Below are 12,913 nucleotides of genomic sequence, written 5' to 3' on the forward strand. Positions count from 1 at the left end.
GAACCAGCCAGGAGACAAGGCCCCTGGAAATCACACAAGGTCAGGTTCTGATTTCCTGCAACTTGGAGACTCCTACACGACTCCTAACTTTGGAAAATATTCTCTTAGCGTTTGCAATTCTTGATCTGAGCCCAACACTGAAATTATTGCAGTCTTTTTTCTACCCCTTCTTCTTCTTCTCCTCCTTTTGACAGCTTGAGCAAAAGGAGCTGTTTTTGAATTTCAGAGGGGAAAAACACACACACGTGCACACACACACCCCACACAGCATCATTTTGCAGGACAAAATGTCCCCTGTGCTCCAGAGCGGGCGGCCCCGGCCCTGCTCTGCTGGCCTCACAAACACTTACTGTCACTGGGGGTTATGTAAGCGCGGTTTGGGACTGCAAGGTTGGACGTGGCCTTGGGTTTTAAAAGGAGGCAGAGGAGTTTGGGTGAGGAGATGTTTGGCTCAAAATAAGTCCAGGAAATCAATGTAGAAAGAAGAAAATCCCCAAGACGCTAGTGGAGAGAATATTTAGATGTATAGTTTGGAGCATCAAGAACTCAGAAAACTCAAGCCAGAGTTTGGCTATTGTGGCTTTCGTAGCCGCATCATGCATGCAAGTAAGGCTGAGAGGCCAAGGGAGTGTGGGGTGGGGTGGGGGAGGTCACAATAGGACCCCTTTAGGCGGATAAAGGGCAACATGCAGACCACATCACTCCTGGAAGTAAAACACCAATTCTTAATATTTTCAAAAAATGTGCTTTTTGTTCACTGAGTTTCCAGCCCTTCAACTGGGGCCCCAGATTTAGTAATTCCTACCGGCCAGTGGGGTCAAGTCAGGCAAGCAAGATCTTTGATCTAGGGAGAAGAAAGCAAGAGATGTAGGGCACCCAAATCGTCCTGATTCGCCTGAAACCTTCCCAATTTTAGAACCAAAAGCCTCACATTCAAGGAATCTACCCTCAGGCCAGGGCAGATGGGGGCAGCTGCTTATCCTACGAAAGAGGGGAATAATGATGACCATCATAACCGTTACAGAGTATCTGCTAAGCGACCCTTGCCATGCTAGGGCTTTATGTAAATACTGTCACACTTCCTTCCCCCAGCTACATTTTCAGGTAGATTACGCCCACTTTGCAGACCAGGCAACTGAGACTCAGAGCAGGATGTGAAACAGCAGGGGAAAATGAAATCCTCAGGGGCTTTTGTTGAAATCAAAGATCCCCAGAGAATCGAACTCAGTAGCTGGGGACCTGCGTTTATAACACACACTCCCAGTGATTCTATGAGCAAGTAATGTCAACGTGCAGAACTCAACCAAGCTCCGCTGGGCATGGCCTTGGAACTGAGCTTGGAAAGGCAAGTTCAGTGGGGACAGGCATTTGAGCTGAGGGAATAGCATGAGGAAGGACACAAAGTTGTGGAGACTGGTGGGTGTGGAGCTCAATATAATCCCTGGGAAGGACAGAACAGGAGAGGAGGCTGCTGTTGACAGAGCCAGGTCTGGAGGGCTTGAATGCCAGGCGGAGGAATTTTGAATTTATCCTGAGGGCACTGGGGAGCCAGCCCGTGGGAGGGTTTAAAATAGTAATGAGGAGGTCAAGTTTGTACTTCTATAACCCACGCTCCTGAGTCAGTCCCCAACAAGAGTCCTTCTGCCCCGTGTCATTCAAGCCAACAGAATGAGACCGATACAGAATGTTCTATAAATTATAATGGTTAAAAAAAAATGAACAAGAACGAGGAATCTGAGTTCAGTTCAGAAGCAAAGGGAAGTTTTATTCTTCGATCAAAGAATGGAGAGGTGCGAACTCGTGCCCTGCAGTCCACGCTCTCCCCAACAGGAGGACGGGCGCGCTGCTTCATGGGAATTTTGCGAGGCGGGCACAGCCGAGATCTCGGGGGGTGGGGGGGCCTTCTGCGCACGGCCCGCCGCCGCCATCTTGGACTGGGGCGTCCTGCGCGGCGTCTCAGAACACGGCCGGCCCGCCTGCCGAGCTGAGTTGCCCGCTCCGCCGTTTCTCACCGGCAACTTTGGTCTGAAGGGCCGGGTGCGAGGCCTCTGCATGCGGCCCCCTAGGAGCATGTGACACTAGACTAAGCAGGAAGGAAAAACAGGTTGGACTTTATTTGATTATCCAGGTTCTATTTTTATTTCCCAGGAATTGTTCGGGGGCTCCGCTGGTGACAAACCCGTCCTCTGCCTTTTGTCCGGCTCCTCATCCTTGAGGGGCGCGGGTCTGTCTTCTGGGACTGCTTCCTGCTGAGTGTGGGCGTCGCTGTCACCCGGGGTGGAGGAGCAGACCTTCTCCCAGCCGCCTTTAGGTCTGTTTGATGGTCACCAGGCCTCGGCCCTAGCTGTTCGTCCCCTGACCGACCCCCATTTGTCTGACCTCTCGGAGACAGTTTAGGGTGCATGGCTAAAATATGAGCAAGAGCATCATGGTTTTATGTCAGACTTTTCCTAAAAATGCAGGTCTCTCAGTCTTTGGCCCTGGTGCCGAGACTCACTGCCGGGGTTGCATATCCCTGGTCACACTTGTTTTTCAGAGAAGCAGCTTCAGGTCGGAGAGAGGTTCTTGCGAGCACGCAGGGGTCTGTTCCCCCAGGTTGTCTCTGCAGAGGTTGGGTCTCCCGTGCGTTTTCCCTCGAGTGCGGCACCCTCACAGAGTGACCCCTGCGACTTCAGGGCAGATGGGTGGTTGGGATCCCCAAGTGGGGTCCGTTCATTTAGGAGAGAGCTGGTCTTGTGGGTGCCGGTTTTCCAGGTGTTTGGTGCACCCAGTCTCCTGGCCAGGCCGGTGGGTGCGGGCAGCACCTGGTCACCATATTCCATGAGAGCTTTTGTGGTTTCTCCCACCTGGAGGACAGGCTTGAGTTGTTCCAATTCAGGAAGGCTACGGAAGCCCATTCCGGGCTTGGGGAATGGGTCCTACGTGAGTTCAACCACACTTAACTTTAATTCACCTCTTGGGGCTAACCACAGGCAGAACAGGGCAGCTGGGAGTAACTTAATCCAGTTTTCTCAAGTCTCCCGGCATCATAGCGTGGCTGAGTAGATCTCTCCACTTCCCCTAACAATTGGGCTCCCCAGGCTGAGTGCAAGGTCCATTTTATCTTGTTGTCCCTTTTGTCACTTGAGACTCAGCTGCTGGGCCCTTCTCACTTTGTAGGGATCCTGGGAGCCCAAACCTGGGGAATCCTATCTTTTAGTAATGCCTTGGCCATGTGGGCTACCATTTCAGTTCTAGTGGGAGATGTTTCTACCCACCCTGAGAACGTGTCCACTAGCACCAAGAGATGCCTGAAGTCAGTGAAATCAGTCCGACAGTCTTCCCCACCATCTGCCCCTCTGGTCTCAACTGGCCTTACCTGGGGGCCTCTGGGTGTCTGGTGTTGGGGTTGTTCATTGTGCCGGTGGAGCATGTCTCAACGCCCTGACTGATTACACTTCTCTCTGCCAGGAGTTACCATGACCTCAACCAACCAGCTGTATAGGGCTTCCCTGCAATAGTGAGTTCCTTGGTGAGCCTCCCTGATGCCTTGACAAGCTGCATTTGGAGAAAGAAGTATTGCCCGTGTTCATTAACTAGATCTCTGTTGAAGCCGCCCCATTTTCCGCTTTGTCTGATTCTTCCTGATTGTGTAGATTGGGGAATCACTGGATGACTCTGGACTCAGGTATGAGGGGCAATTGCCAAGTTACTGTTTCCAGGGCAGTCCTTTCAACAGAGGCGTCCACTTGGTAATTTCCCTTCATTATCTCTGCACCCCCCCCCACCGCTTTTGGTGACCCCTACAGTGAATCACTGCCACCTTCTTCAAAAGCTGCACTGCTTCTAGAAGTCTCAGTATGTTTAAACCATGTTTCACCTGTTTATTCTCTGCAGCATGCATACCTCTTTCTTTCCAAATTGCCCCCTGTGCATGTGGGATGGTATACATGTCCCAGGAGTCTGTGTGAACATTTAAGATCTTTCCTGTCCTGAGCTCTAAGGCTCAGGGGAAGGCTGTCAGCTCGGCCTCTGGGGCACACGTCCCTGGGGGTAGGCTCCGTGCCTCTATGAGTTGGGTCTGGGAGGTCACTGTGTATCCCGCCTGCCTTTTCCTTGCATAAAACTGAGCTTACTTCCTAGGTCCGGGAGACTGGGATGGATTGTGTCTATGGCTTCTATACAATCAGACTTCAAGGGTCCCATTTCTGTGGGTAGCAGGGTGGCAGGATTTAGCGTGTAACAGGCCTTTATGGCAACCACGGGGCTGTCTAAAAGTATAACCTGAACTGGAATCGACCTTCCGGGGGATGGCCGTTCTGTTCCCTTAGAACTTACTAAATCCTGAGCCTGGTGTGGAGTCCGGATAGTGGTGGGCTGACCACGTATTAACTTTTCAGCCTCCTTCAGCAGGGTTGTAGCAGCTGCCACTGCCTGGAGGCAAGGAGGCCAACCTTTGGCAGTTTGATCCAATTGTTTAGAGAAATAAGCAACCGCCTGAGTAAGGGGTCCCAGTTTCTGAGTGAATATCCCAAGGGAGATTCCCCTCCTTTTATGAATGTAAAGGTCAAGGGTTTAGCTAAATCTGGTGGGGGGAGGTGAGGGCGGGGGCCTAAAGTCATTGCTTTGTCAATTCTTGAAAGGCCCCTTTGCATTCTGAATTCCATCCAGAAGGATCACCTTCCTTTTCTTTCAACGTTTCACTTAGAGGCCTAGTTATTAGATGCAGCAAAACCCCACCGTCCCCAGGAAACCCCTAAGCCGTCTTCTAGTTTTAGGAGCAGAGGGAGGGGGGCTGCAAATGGCTTCTTTCCTTTCCTGGGACGGGCTTCTCTGACTGTCTGTTAGAATGTCGCCTAGGGAGGTCACCCTAGTTTGTGACATTGAGCCTCTTTCTAGGACACCTTGTATCCGTTACTGCTTAGGTGGTTCAGTAGGGCCGGCCATCAGAAGGTCATCTACAGACTGGAGGAGGAGGGGGGTTCCCTTCTCCAGATGTAGATCTTGTAGGTCTTTAGCTAAAGTTTCCCCAAAGATGGTGGGGGAATTTTTGAACTCTTGGGGTAGGACTGTCCAGTAGTATCATTGTCTTTGTTGTGAGTTTGAGTCCTGCCACTCAAAAGCAAAAAATTTTTTGTGACCCTGGGGCTAATGGAATACAGAAGAAAGCGTCTCTTGAATCTGTTACAGAATCTTGGGTCCTGGTGGACGGTAGAGCAGCCAGCAGGGTGCAGGGATCAGGGACCACTGGTTGTATGTCCTCGGTGGCTTCATCGACTGCCCTGAGGTCCTGTACCATCCGGTATTCCCCACCGGGTTTCTCTACAGGGAGAACGAGGGTATTACAGCTGACTGGCACAGTCTAATAAGGCCCTGGTCAGTTAGGCCTGTATCACAGGGGCAGTGCCCAGCGAGGCCTCCAGACAGAGAGGAAACTGTTTTCTGTTGGCCACGTATGTCCAGGTTTTAGATGGACTATCACGGGACTGGCTCCTGCAGCTCGTCCCACCTGGCCCTGGGCCCAGACCTCGGGATTTGCTCTGGGGAGGTTTATCCTCGCTCATAAACATTTTCATCTTGTGCCCTCTGCCTAGGGGATGCCAGCCTCCAGTTTGTCTCTCCATTGGTGGACAGTAGCTTCTGATTTATGTAAGCTGTCCCTTCCTAGCAGGGGCATAGGGCATTTGAGGATGTATAGGAAGGAGTGAGTGGGAGTGTGCTTGTCCAATTTGCATTCTAATGGCCCTATGATGGCCTGTTCTTGGGCCTTCCCTGAGATCTTCATAATTTGCAACTCTTGTGACCTAGCTTGCCTGATCTGGTGTTGAGAACTGAGAATGGACCATGAAGGGGAGGGAAAGAAGTAACCCAGCCTTGGGCTGGGACCCAGTGGATTACCATCCCCCTTTGCCTGAAGTGGAAACAGAGAGGGGAAGTGACTGGCGGAAGGTCACACAGCAACCCAAGGGCAGTCAGGTCTGTAGACTTCACTCAGACAACCTCTAAGACCAGCAGTTTACAGTGTGGCCCCTGCAGGGTGGGAGTTGTGCGCACTCCTTGGAAACAGCCCAGAGAAGCCGCCCGTGGACTCAAAAATCTAGGAAGTGACTCTAGAAGCTTCTGTAATGAATGAGCCATCTCAATATCCAATCATTCTATGGGCGTATATTAAAAGGGGGGAAGCCTCAAGAAACCTCTGGTCTAGAGTCAGGATTGAATGGGGCCTGGAAGCCCCCAGGACAGATCACTCCATGTGTGAGGCATAAGACAAGGCTGTAGGTCGTGGAGCTGGAGTCTGTGAAGCACGTGACACCACAGTAAGTTGTTGCCGGGCACGACGCATTCTGACATGCTGAGCTTTGGCTGCCTGGAGCGGGGTCTTCACAGTGTGAGCAGGGGAGCAGATTGCCCTGAGCATCCCCTGCACAGCACAGCACAGCACAGCATGCACTGCAAGGTCACCGTCCTTTACTTCTCTGGGCTGCGAGCTCCAGGAAGGTGGGGGCCATGTCACTTGTGTCCACAGTGCCTACTATGGGCCTGGCACAGCGTGAGGCCCGACAAACAGTTGTCAGATCAATGAACAGCTGACCCAGTCGTCTTGCACACCTCCAGGTACCCGAGGCTCGCTGCCACCGAGGTAGTCTGTCCCTTTGTTGGAAAGCTCTGCTAAAAATGCCATCCTAAACACCCCTGCAAAGTGGCAGACTTACCATTACCAGGGATCTCCCAGTTATGAATTCATCCTCAAGACAGAATTCAAAAGTGGAAAATACTAATTACCCATATGAAGATGTTCATTCTGGTGTTATCTACATGGTGGAGACCTAGGGGGAGTCTGTACACCTCACAGGTGGCAAAGATTGTGCATGTGTGAGCAATTGTGTGTGTACGTGTGTGTGGGTGTGTGTGGATACGGGTATATGTGAGTGCGTGTGCTTTAGTTACTCCTGAGACACGACTATAACGGACAGTTTAGCAACCATTAAAAATGTGAACTGAGAAGCATGTAGAAGCGTGGGGAACTGTGATCTAACAGAGGCTAGGCAAAGCATGCTATGCCTGCAGCCACATAAGCCAAGCGTGCGCAGACAGGACAGGTGGGAACGTGCAAGGAAGGAACTGGCTGTGGGGTCAGAATGGCAGCATCTCCGGTTGTTTTTAAAGTTTCTTTCTGGTTGTATCCTCCTCATCCTATATGTATTGTTATTCCCATTTTAGAGATGAGGAAACTGAGGCTCATGGAGGAAGCCATTTGCATGTGGTTGCTGCTGGGATGAACCAGGACGCTGACCCTGAGCCGGTACCTTGAGCCCCTGTGTGATCCTGTCTGCTGTCCCCACCTGGGCCTGCAACTTCCACAGCACCACCCCCCACCTGAGCTGAAGACAAAACTCTTGCTTCTGAGGGTCTTTACTCCTCCACCCCGAGCATTCCCGTGCCCTGGCTGTTCCCACTAAGACTTGGTCTCGAGTCCCCCATTGCAGACCAAGAGGGAGCTGTGACTGGAGAAACCTCCACGACAGCTAAGAATTGCCTGAAAAATATCCACACGGCCACAGCCCGTCTTTTGTGGGTCTCAGAATAAAGGCCCCTGTACCCACCAGGGCAGCATTGCCAAGCAGGCAAACAGTGATGTGTCAGAGCCGCCTGGCGTGGCCATCTGCTCTTTAGAGAGCAATTAAATCTGACCCAACAATTACGACTTCATGCTCGGTGACGGCCTCATAACCATGGCACATCCCCAGGCTCCCGGCTCCGCAGAGAATTCTAGAGCATCACATGCTGGGTCAAGAGCCCCTTCTTCTAAGGCAAGTGGAGGAGTAACTTGCGTCTGCAGACAGAGCCGGCTGTGCTAGGCCAGGTGTTCATATTACCTTATTTAGTCTTCTAAGAACTCATCAAGGTACATGCCTTTCTCCCTATTTCACGGATGAGGAACATGAGGCTCAGTTTGTGGGCAGCATCACCAAACTTGTAAGAGCTGGAGCTGAGCTATGAAGGCAGCTTGTCTGGCCCTGAACATACCCCTTTCCTCCAGCCCTGGGCACGAAAACACAACTGTCTTCCCTCCCCTACCCCAGCTCCCGATTCTTTGCTTCTGAGTCACTCCTTCAGGAGTTTTCTTTAGACAAAAGCCCTCTCTTCAGACATTCATTCAACAAACATTTATCGAGTGTTGACTGTATGCCAGAATCTATGCCTGAAGGAAGGGAAGGTGTCATGAACAGAAAAGGCCCCTGCCCTTACAGGGCTTACAGATCAGAGAGAGGCAACGTTCAGTAGTGCAGGAAGCTATACAGTCGGGCAGCGGTAAGGAGGAGTACACGATGCCATGAGAATGTGGGGTTCATGGAGGGCTTCCCTGAGGAAGTATCCCATGAGCTAAGAGCTGAAGGCGGGGGTAAGTAACAAAGCAAAGAAAGGGGGGAACATTATTCCAGGCAACAGAAATAGCATGTGCAAAGGCTCTGTGGTGGGACCCATAAGGGTCAGTGTAACAGGAGCACAAATGATATCCAGGGAATAAAATAGATTTTGACTAACTCCTGACACCACCGGTTCTAGCTAACGTTTGCCATGTGTGCAAAGCACACTGACTGGCTGCTTGTACAAAATCTCTGAATCCTTACAATGCTTCCATGGTGAAGGTATTTTCCCAAAACTGGCATTTGACTGAAGGGGTGTTATTCCATGCCTGGCTCTATGTGAAGCCCTTTACACACGTTATTTCAGAGAGTCCTCTATGTAATCTGTGATACAAGGACTTTTATGCCCCCATTGTGCAGATGACAAAAATGAGGCTCAAATTGGGCACGTGACCCGTCCAAGGTCAGAGAGCTCAGAAGCTGCGGAGCTGTGATCTGAATCAGGTGGGCTTGGCTCCAAGTCCGGGGCGATTTCCACACTATGAGTTGCACCAACTTCTAAACATCTGTTGTCTGAAGCCAGCCCCACCTCATGCACAGAAGTGGGTGAGGGATTTGTGTTTGGGTCTTCGTTTCTTTCCTCTGTGGCTCTATCTCCAGCTTCTGCAGACCCATGTGCTGAGCAACCTCCAGCTGCAGAAGTAGGTGCTCTCTGGGCAGCCAGTGCCATCTTGCTGTCAGTATCTCAGGGCCTGCCCACCTCTTCCTCCTTGTGGGTCTCATATCATCACTTGATTCCTTTGACACTCCTACCTGGGCAGGCATCTCGGCTCACTCAACCAGGTTCCCCTCAAAGCAGGCCCAAACGCAAAGATTTGGAGGCAAGCATTTTGGATCCAAGAGGTAGAGAAATCAAGATCCTACTGTGTGTCAGCTGAAAACTTAAATACAGAGACCTTCCAAACACCATATCACCACATTTTGGATCCTCTGATCACTGGCTGTGGAACCTAGGGTGTGTGAATCACCCTTGAAACCTGGGTCTTTCCATCTACAAAATGGGCGTGAAATCCATATCCATTTCAGAGAGTTTTTAGGAGGATTAAACTCCAACGTTCTTAGAAAAGGTGCTTGGCATAGAGTAAGCACTCCGTAAAGGGTAGTGATTCTTGTGTTTTTCTCTTCTTGTCACCAAATCTAAGACGCTGCATCCCAATTTTAGCGATATTAAAATGCGAGAGAGAAGAAAGGGACTTTTTAGAATTGATGGAATACAGCATTTTTCCTGTTTTCCAGATTGCACTGAGGCTTGGGGCAGGCATGTAATTTGCCTGTTTTCCCCTCTGTGTTCCCGGCTTCCTGCCCTGGGACAGGGTCCTCACCGGGTCATTCTGGTGTCAGGTTCAGGCAGATTTTGCTGTTAATGCCATGTTGCAAGAGGAGACTCAGCCTTTTTTGAGCAGTGGATTAACTTACTTTACTGCCACGTCAAAGAAAAGCAGAAGTCGGGAGCAATTATACTGATGGGGACCCCACCCACCCAACACCTTCCTCCTGGCCTCTGCCAAGATGACTCAGCCCAAATTATCCCCCTAATTGTCTCAACATGTGTGGACTCCCAGCTGAGGCCCTCTTTCCCCTAAACCCGCATTACTGGATCCTGGAGGACAGCAGACAGGTGGAAAGAACCCTTCTCTCTGAAATGGAATGTGGACTTCCAAGTTGTTCCACCAATTCTCATAAACCCAGTTTCTACTTCCCTCTTCTTTCTGCCCACCCTCCTCTGCACACACGCCCAGTTGTCAGTGGCCTTTATGGAAGTTCCTGCTTGGAGCAGAGAACCTCTTTCTTTGGGCACCGCTGTTTCTCCACCCCTGGCCTTGCCCTGTGCTTGTTGACCTGCCTGGGGAAGGTGGGGATGGTATTGAATTAAAAGTCCTGCGAGGAGAGGAACTATCTTGCTTTGACATCTGAATCCCACCCAGCAGAACTCAAGACACAGAGAAGCTCTTCAAGACAAGTGGGTTCAATAAAATAGACGAAAAAGTGGGGGGAAAAAAGAACCAAAGAAGAACTTTGGTCAAGGTAGAGAAAAGGAGGCCTCCAAGTAAGGGGCTGCTACAGCTGAATCAGATTCCTGTAGTGAGAACAGGCGGACGGAACCACGAAACAGATACAACAGCAAGAACAAGCAGACATGCCAGTGCTCCACAAAAGCCAAGAAATCAATAGAATCTCACAGGGAGAGGGGAGAATGCACTAAGGAGTGGATTTTCACAATCAGGATTCAGTAAAGGATCTTTTGTTGGCTGAGAAAGTGCTCCTAGCACATTGGTTTTATTAATGTAGAAGTCCCATGAGTTGAAAGGATATTTATTGAAGACCCACTGAGAAGGCAGACTGCAGCTCCTGGGCCACCACGGGCTGGGACATGCTGGGACCCTGACTGACTTATTTTGGATTGGCAAGTGTCCAGGCATGAACTGATTCCCTCAAGGACACTCATCTGTGAGCGGCTCAGTCTCATCGTCAGTCTGGACACACCCTCCCCTCCCCCAGTGTGTTCCCCTCCCTGCTGCCATACATGTGGGCCATTAAGTGTTTAAGGTAATTTCAGCCTTCCAGGACGCCTGCCACCCCTTGGTGGACACTGCCTTGGGGAGGTGGTTTTTAAATAAACATAAGTGATACTATCCTCTGCAATTTATTTTTCTCTGTCAATATGTATTTTCAAGGTTCATTCTTTCTAATAAGTGTGGAGATAGCTCACCCCTTTTAGCTACTGTATAATACTCCATTTCTTGAACAGCCCTTATTTTATCTGTCCATCCTCCAACAGTGTAAGTTATTTCTAACCTTACCCTACCAGACACCTCCATTTCCTTTTATGAAAATGAGGTGCCACAGATGACTTTCCAAGTTTTCACAAGCTGGCTGCCTAAAATGCAGACCTCACCCCCAGGAAGTTCACAGTCCAGTTGGAAAAGTCATGATTTGTACATACAGACGAGGAATTTCACTACACAGCTGAAATGGGTGCCAAATATGTGTCTTAATTTTCATCTCTGTTGTTGGCCCTTCTCACCCTGAGGATGCTTTGCAGAGTGCCTGGCACTTCCCGAGAGAGGCCAGTGAGTGGTCTGGCACAGGGGGTGGGGGTGGAGGAGAGAGTGGGGTGCAGCTCCGCCGGTTCCACTGGGGGGCCCTGTCTCGTCTGTCAACAGCAGCCCGGGCTGGGCAGCTTCCTGCCCCAGGCCAGCAGGACGCACCTCACGTCACGCAGCGGGAATCCTCTCACTATTATTTATGTTGGCTCCAAAATCCAGGAAATCGCCAGTGGATATATAGCCCAACGTCTCAGGATTAAATCCTGTTAGCATGAATCTCACTCCTCAGTATTCCCCTGTGATCCGGACCACAGGGCCCGCCCGATGGTGCATCTAGGTTTGTTGTTACAGGGGAAAAGAAAGAAACCAGAGCCCACGTCGGGGAAGCTCCGAATCAGATCTACAGCCTGGTGGAAACACTGCCATATGCTTAATTGTGCTCCAATTACACAGAGTGCTCCAGAATCGCCGCTCTGGGGTGGAGAGACGCTAAATGGCCATCATTACATTTGGACAGCCCTGTTTGGTTATATTGTGATCTTTGCAACTACCATGTGGTTCACTCACTGAGAGTCACCAGCCTCTTCTAACACGGGAGAAACGCCGGAGTGACTCATTTGCAAATGCTTACCGAGCACCTAGTATGGACCATGCCGGTTCTAGGCACTGAGGACAGCATGAAATTGGCTCTCATGGAACTTCTGATCCAGTGGGAAGAGACAAGCAGTACACACACACATGCATACACAAACACACACAGTGCAGGTAGTGATAAGTGCTGTGAAGATAAAGAGCTATGACAGATGCAGGGAGGGCTGGTTTTGTATAAGGTGGTCCGAGATGGCCCCCCTCCTGGAGGGGGGACCTTTGAGCATATGAGTGAGGCAGGGGAGGGACCTGGGAGGGGCTCTGGTGGAAGTGTTCCAGGCAGTGGGAATGGCCAGTGCAAAGGCCCTGAGGTGACTTGCCTGGGGTGTTGGAGAAGCTGCCAGCAAGAGGCTGGTGTGGCTGGAGTGAAGTTAGGGGCAGGAGGACCGGGAGGGGTTGGGGACAGACGGGTCTAGCGGATCACTTATCCACCCTGGCTTCTCTGTGGAGGAGAAAGATCTTAAGCAACAATCCAGGGAGAGAAGATGGTGGCCAGGCTGTGTTAGGGTCATTCTGGTGGGCACGGTGAGAAGGGTCAGATTCTGGATGTGCAGACATATGTTGAAGGAGGAGGAACTGACATGGGCGTGAGATGTGGGGTGTGAGAGGCGCACTTGACCCAGTCAAGGAGCAAAGGGGAATGGGTGGAGCCACGTCTCCCGCTCAGCTGTGCCGCAGGCTCCCTCCACTGCAGCCTGTCACTGGGCTTTGCTTTATCCACTTGGACAAGCATGCTGACTGCCACTGAATCCAGTGGGTTCGAGCTAGTTGGTCTGATTCTTGTTAAGGTGACTCTGGGCTCCTTTTTGC

Source organism: Camelus bactrianus, chromosome 32 (assembly GCF_048773025.1).
Source record: "Camelus bactrianus isolate YW-2024 breed Bactrian camel chromosome 32, ASM4877302v1, whole genome shotgun sequence".
Taxonomy (NCBI): domain Eukaryota; kingdom Metazoa; phylum Chordata; class Mammalia; order Artiodactyla; family Camelidae; genus Camelus; species Camelus bactrianus.